This window comes from Rhynchophorus ferrugineus, unplaced genomic scaffold (genome assembly GCF_030347505.1).
Source record: "Rhynchophorus ferrugineus isolate W39M unplaced genomic scaffold, kcgeb_rfMv2 rfM1, whole genome shotgun sequence".
NCBI classification, from domain to species: Eukaryota; Metazoa; Arthropoda; class Insecta; order Coleoptera; family Curculionidae; genus Rhynchophorus; species Rhynchophorus ferrugineus.
Window position 1 is genome coordinate 91,281,297 of NW_027472580.1, and position 7,192 is coordinate 91,288,488.

The 7,192-nt window shown below is 32.4% G+C and overlaps 1 long non-coding RNA gene across 1 annotated transcript in view; it reads left to right on the forward strand.

Moving 5' to 3' along the window:
• Window positions 1-6,958, forward strand: part of LOC143201221 (uncharacterized) — a 125,669-nt gene extending 118,711 nt beyond the window's left edge. Inside the window, exon 3 of the long non-coding RNA XR_013006915.1 lies at window positions 6,638-6,958. This is a non-coding gene — a long non-coding RNA (uncharacterized LOC143201221). The remainder of the gene's footprint in view (window positions 1-6,637) is intronic.
• The last annotated feature ends 234 nt before the right edge of the window (window positions 6,959-7,192 follow it).

Consider the following 7,192-nt stretch of genomic DNA (forward strand, 5'->3'; position numbering starts at 1 on the left):
TGATCTTTTTTGTATGCATTGCAAATTACTCTATTCAGAAAACCGCAGTATCTACTCTAGTACCCAGTAATATATGGCATGCTGCCAAACTTGTAAAATGGTCTTATGAATTATAGATTTCGTTCCAATTCATATTTCTAGTAATATTCGGCATGCTAGTTACGTACTCGTTTGTCAGATTGAATTATCTCTTGTAGTTTCTGAGTTATAGGCTATGGAAATATACATCTTAAGCCCTGTTTTTTCATATAGGCCAAAATTGTAAAATGGTCTTATGAATTACTGATTTCGTTCCAATTCGTATTCCAAATAATATTCGGCTTGCTAATTACGTACTCGTTGGCCAAACTGAATTATTTCTTTTAGTTTGCGAGATTTAGGCTATCAATATTTTACAATTTGTTTTTCCATATGGGCTGAATTTGTAAAATGGTCTTATGAATTACGGATATCGTTCCAATTGATATTCTAAGTAATGTTCGACAAGCTAATTACGTAGTCGTTTATTAAATTGAATTATCTCTTATAGTTTCCGAGATACAGGCACCAGAACATTTTCATTTTAAGCCCTGTTTTTCCATATAGGCCTAAATAGTAAAATGGTCTTATGAATTAAAGATTTCGTTCCAATTCGTATTCCAAATAATATTCGGCTTGCTAATTACGTACTCGTTGGCCAAACTGAATTATCTCTTTTAGTTTCCGAGATTTAGGCTATTGATATTTGACAATTTAGCCTCGTGAATTAGCCTATCATTAATGGTACATATTAAGGTACCTGTTTTTAGAGCACGTATTTCGATCACCGACGTCTATTGACCAAAGTATCAACGTAAACTATTGATAAACAACTTCTTCTAACTGTTAAATTCGATGGTTTTGAGACTACTCTACATAAAATAATGATTTTACAATTAGTATTATTGAGCTATTCAGTATATACAGATAGTAATTATTAAAAGTTCTACATTTTATTTTCGACATTCATTACTTTTGTTGCAGCATTAAAGGAAATCGGCTGCGAATGCCTACCAGACTCTTCTAGACACTTATGGTCATATTATCCCGTCATATACCAAATTTTAATTTTGGCTTTAACAACTTAAAAGGGGTGATTTTGATTATAATTATAAAGAACGGCCTAGAGAATCAAAAAGGGCAAGCTATAACTCTCAAAGAACGTTCAGACAACAAAATTCCTGGCAAAGTGACTGGAAATGTCATTTCTAACCCTTCTAATATGGCGCTTCCATTGCAAAGCTGCAAAAACTGAATCAATACTGTTATTGCAGATGTCAACAAAATCATCTTCTCTAATGATAACGCTCGGCTCGAATGGGAAGTTCTGTCGCACTCAACGTACTCAACCGATATAGCGCCTTGTGATTACTTTTTTACGAAATGCTGCAAATGGTCTTGATTGAATTTAAATGCTGCAAATTTAAATTATTAGATATCGCTCTTTCAACACTACACCGCCATAGTGCCAAAAATTTGGAAATAAGTTATAGAAAATTATAGCAGATATTTTTATTACTATATATGTTTCCTGATAAACGCCTTTCTAAAGTAAATCAATCAAATAAATCAAGAAACACACACCTAATAAAAAAATATTTACCATTTTTTTTAATGGAAATCTTTAATTTTTTATACACCAAAAAATCTTCTTAAACAAAAAATTTTTTAAACAAAAATTAAAAGTTTTAACTTAAAAAACTTAATAAAATTAAGGAGCTATTCTCTTTTTTTTGGTTGGAATTAATTTCACTCTGTAATAGTTGTTTTATAGGCTTATACATTTGTTTTAAAAGATTTACAACAGATGATACTGGTTACTGTATATTAAATCGCATAGACATTTGTAACCAAATTCATGTTAAAGTCCCACTTATAGGCTATACTTTTCAGTATGTATTATATTGTTGTATAAGTGTGAACAAAATTTTTTTCAGTGTCTTGAAAATTTCTGAATATCTACCGAGAATATCTCATTTGCGGAAAGTTTTACTTTTTTACTTCAGTTTAAACAGAAAAGCGGCTGCAGGTCATCGAATGCTGTGGAAACCTTATGGCAACAATGCTTCATCGATTTCAATATATGAACACTAGTTTCGATATTTAAAAAGGGATAGTTTTAACACTGAAGACAAACAGCGTTCTGTACAGGCAAAAAAAATTGAAGACGAAAATTTGAAGGCATTACTCGTGTAAAATGCAGGAAGAATTGAAGAATTATTGGGACTAACAAAAAAAAACCCTTTCAATTCTTTGAAGAATATGGAAATGATCCAACAGCAAAGATCCTTTTTAAAATTTTCTTTTTTTTATTTAATTATTACATTGTGACTAGTCGTTTTCGACCAACTTACAATTTGTCTTTAGGATAATTTAAATCTAGGTATATAACTAGGAGGACCCATCGGCCCTATCTCAGTCTCTGGTGAAATAATGTTTATACATGTCACTGATGTATTTTTTATTATATGCACCTCACACACTACACAAGATCAGATGGTTTGATTCTTTTGAGTCTGTGTCCTGTTCTGGTAGTATCCAATAGTTGCAATATTTCAATATTCGTATGAGAATGGAGTCTTTCCTCATGCCCCCTTGCAATTCTCTTGATTTCTTAACTGACTGTGGGTATCTGAAGGTCTCGATGTAGGTAATCAGTCCTATAGTATTTGGGTGCACTCACAACACCTCTCAGGACTTTGTTCTGAAAAATTTGAATTTCATTTATGTTACTCTTTGCAGAACATCCCCATAATTGAACTCCGTATGTCCATATAGGTTTTAGTATTTACTTATATAATAGCAATTTATTATGTACTATTAATTGTGATTTTCTTCCAATTAGCCAGGACATTTTCCTATATTTCAATTCCAGTTCTTTTCTTTTCTTCTTTATATGTTCCTTCCAGCGAAATCTTGCATCGAGATTCATTCCAAGATATTTAGCGTTGTTGCTCTATGGAATGATAGTGTTATTTAATGTTATTGGTACTTGTACGGTCTATTTATAGGTGAACTGCACATGTACAGATTTACTTTCATCAATTCTTATTTTCCAAGCTTGTGTCCAGTTATTTATATTGTCCCTTGCCTGTTTCGTGAGGCTTCTTCACTATTGTCTCCGACAGCTATAATCGCAGTATTATCAGCAAATGTAGCCATCGTAATACTTTCCATTTGAGGCATATCACAAGTGTAGAGTAGATAAAGCATTGTTACGAGTACACTTCCTTGTGGTACACCTGCTTTAGCTTCTTTTATTGTAGAGTAGCTTCTTCTTGTTTGACTCTAAACATTCTGGCTGTAATGTATGATTTTAATAGTTCGGTGTGTTGTTTTGGTAGCATTTTATGTAGTTTATGAACAAGGCCTTCTTGCCAAACCTTATCGAAAGCTTATACTACATCTAGTGGTATAGCTGAGCATACTTTTTACTTTCGTAGGCTTTTTCAATAACATCTGTTATTCTGTCTACCTGGTCAATTATTGAGTGCTTATTAATAAACCCAAACTGGTGTGTTGGTATTAGGTTTTTCTCTCTATGATCGGTTTTATTCTTTTCAATAGGACTTTTTAAATTCAGAGGATATTTTGTGACTTATACATTCAAGCCAAGAGATACTGAAAGGCGGTTTGTCACATGTGAAATGCTGTTTCAACGGCAACATCGGAAATGCTTTTTTGCAAGGTATTATTATTGGTGATTAAAAGTGAATCCAGTAAGAAATTTGAAACAAAAAATCTTGGGTACCACCTGGTCATGCATCAACACCACTGACAAAGCCGATTATCCATGGATTCAAGCTAATGCTCTGTATTTGATCAGATCAGCTTGTTATACTAAGAACTGTTAAAGCAACAACTAATACATCAATGGGGACTGCTGTCAATTACAATTGATGCATTTGGGCCGAGCATTGTGTCAAAAACTGAGGGTATATGAGTAAAATCACATGTTATTTTTCAGCATGATATTCGACCACATGTTTCATAACCCGTGAAACATACTTAATATTGAAATGTACTATTGTGGGAAGTATTAAAATGGGAAGTGATACCCTAAACACCATATTTTCCAGATGTTACCGATTACAAAATGTTCGGATATGAGAGTCATCACCTATCACCGCTTCATTTCTTATGAATATATGCAAAATATGGGTCATTTAGGGTATATTCTCAAAAAAATACATTGTTCTTTCGAAATCGAATGCGTAAACTGCCTGAAAGATGAGAAAATATAACGGCTATCGATAGACAATACTTTGAATAAAATACATTGTACGGATTCACATTAAAAGAAAAGTGCTTTAAAACTAATTTATTGGCCCTATAGATGTTTACAAAAGACATAGAATTATTGATGTCTAATAGACTAGAAAAGATAATCACTAATTAATATGTTCAAAACTAATAATGAACATTCTTTAGTAACATTATAAAACGTCATTGCTATGTAAAAAAAGACCTGAGATTAATTTACAGACCTGAGTTTAGTTCTAATTTTTTATTCTGTTAACCCCACTAAAAGAAGCCTGTATAATTCCATTATTCTTTGATGAAGAAGCAAAAAATTATTCAGTAAATATCAATTTCCATTTTGACCACCTGACTGTCTGCCGCTCAAGGCATCAAGCCATTCCTCCCTCTCGCCATCAGCACCTCGCTAGTTTACCGATAAATTAATTTTTTTTCCGCCCATAAATCTTGCAAATTCTTTAATTTCGGCTGATTTATCGCTCAGTCAGTTTACTTGTTTTTTTTTATTGTTATTTGTTTCGTTTTTTGCTCGACGCCATTAAATCATTCGGATGGCTCGAGACGTCCCTGTTGGAGGTCCGTCGGCTAATTCGGACCTGGACGTTGTGTCCGTCTGTTCTCTTTTTTTTTGTTTAAACACATATAACGTTGTTGTCTGATGTATTTTACTGGTCGGAGTGGGCGATGCTGTCGGTCGGTATTTGGAGTAAAATTGGAAGAAACTTCATTATGCAAATCTCCATATTTATGTACTTTTTGTTTTGAGCTTAATGTCAAAGCAGTCGGTGTGTAAATTTATTTAATATACCAGAAATACTTTTGCATGTAGCTGATGTCACTTTTTCATGAATCAACAGGTTTTATTTAATGTAATACGGTGGGTTTTGTTTCCTTATTAATACGCGGACATATTATCTACCCAAATAAACTTCTAAGAATGTTAACAATGTTACAGATTATTTATATTATGTTAAAAGAATCATCAAACGCCAAATTCTAACGAAAAGAAGGTTTTGTAGAGCCAAAGCTGTAGGAGCTTAGTGACTATATATTTTTTTTTATAATTTGCATTAAATGATTAAATGATGTAATATTAACAGGATGGATATGGCCGTTATACACCTAACTGTACCGTTGAGCTTGCAAATGAAATAAATTTAAAGAAGTATTTGCAAAGAAAGGTAACATTGAGTTAAGTCTATTTTACATATGATAGAGCATTTAATCATAAAGGGTTTATTAAGGACGACCTCAGCGCAGCTATAGTTTGATGGTACGATGATTGATTATGACTGATGTAGAACAATAACATAGGTTTAAAATATTTTAATTCGTCAAATTTCAGTCTCCTGTCTCCACGTCAATAAAAATATCCTGTACGAATTATATTTTCAAATATTACTTTCGGAAGACTCTGAATTGGAGCTTTAAATCATGATGTCCTGTGAAACCAAGAAATTTGGCGGCGATTTGAATATCAAGTGACAATTAAGTGTCGAAGTACAAAAATATAACCAAAAATATTAATAATAAGAGTTAATATAATATGATATAATGGGAATATTGAAACGAAAATCAAAAATAATATGCTGATTCCATTATTGTCATCAATATGTCTAAACAATATCTATATGAGAAAACGATGTTTCGTTCATAGGAAAAGGTATCACCTAAATAAGAAATGATAGCCGTATCTGACCAAATCAACACACTTGTTAAATAAAAATCATCTGGAGTCATTTTTATGCTCAATCGTTAACAAGCTAAAAGTTATTTGCAATATATTGGCTAATATGAAAGAGTTATGGTTATCTTCTACGAAGCAGTGTGTCACCAACAGCTGAACATATTGTTATTCAGCCACTAAAGATGGAACTTTTATAAAAAAAAACAACTATTATTGTATAATATTTGATCTCATCAAGTCTCCACTAAGAAGGACTTAGATAAAATGGATCAAATAGCAAGGAATGGTTAAGGCGCTAAATATTAGAATATAGGAACTATTAATTTTGTGCTAATTGACGTGCTATTAGTTCTTATTGAAGAAACATTGACATTTTTGATACACTCAATGTTTTTACTGAACGAAATATGATACATGTCCGACTAGACAATTGAATTAAGAATATTAATATTTTCTAATTATATCAGGCTTTTTGATCGACGTCTGACTTGGAAAAAACATATAGTGACAAACAGCTTGGGCTTAAACTAAACCAAATGTATTGGCTGATAGGGCGTACATTTAAATAATCATTTGATAACAGGTTTTGCTGTATAAGTCAATACTTAGGCGCATCTGGACCTATGGTATTAAAATGTGGGGTACTACTAGCAAATTTAATATCTTCCACAGGTTCCAGAATAAACTGTTGCGAGTCATCGTCGATGCCCCATATTACGTGTCCAACCAACTGATTCAGCGCGATATCCACATAGAACCCATAGCTAGTGGGATTCGAAGTGGTAGTGCGAAGTACTCTGGAAGACCATTAGTGCATCCTAATGCACTCGCCAAACAGTGCGCCATGATAGTGAAGTGCGTAGGCTCAAACACATAGAGCGAAATTTAATTATTTCTAGAATAAGTTAGAATAGTCATTAGAATAAGTTAGGATTGACTTTAAAATAAGTTAGATAAGAATATATTATCTAGAATAAGATTTACATTATAAGTTGTACAGCAGATCCCTTACTGAAGTGATCTACATGTTAGGATGTAGTTATTATATAACGGAAATCAAACAGGTCAAATATTTGAATGTAGATCCTTTTGCTTCAAAAAGCAACCTCAATTATAATTATATGAGAAAAGGTCTGAAAATTAAAATAATTGAGATTTAATTTCATACTGTTTATTATATTGCCTAGACTATTCCAGAAGATATACAATCTTACCCAACCTGCTTGA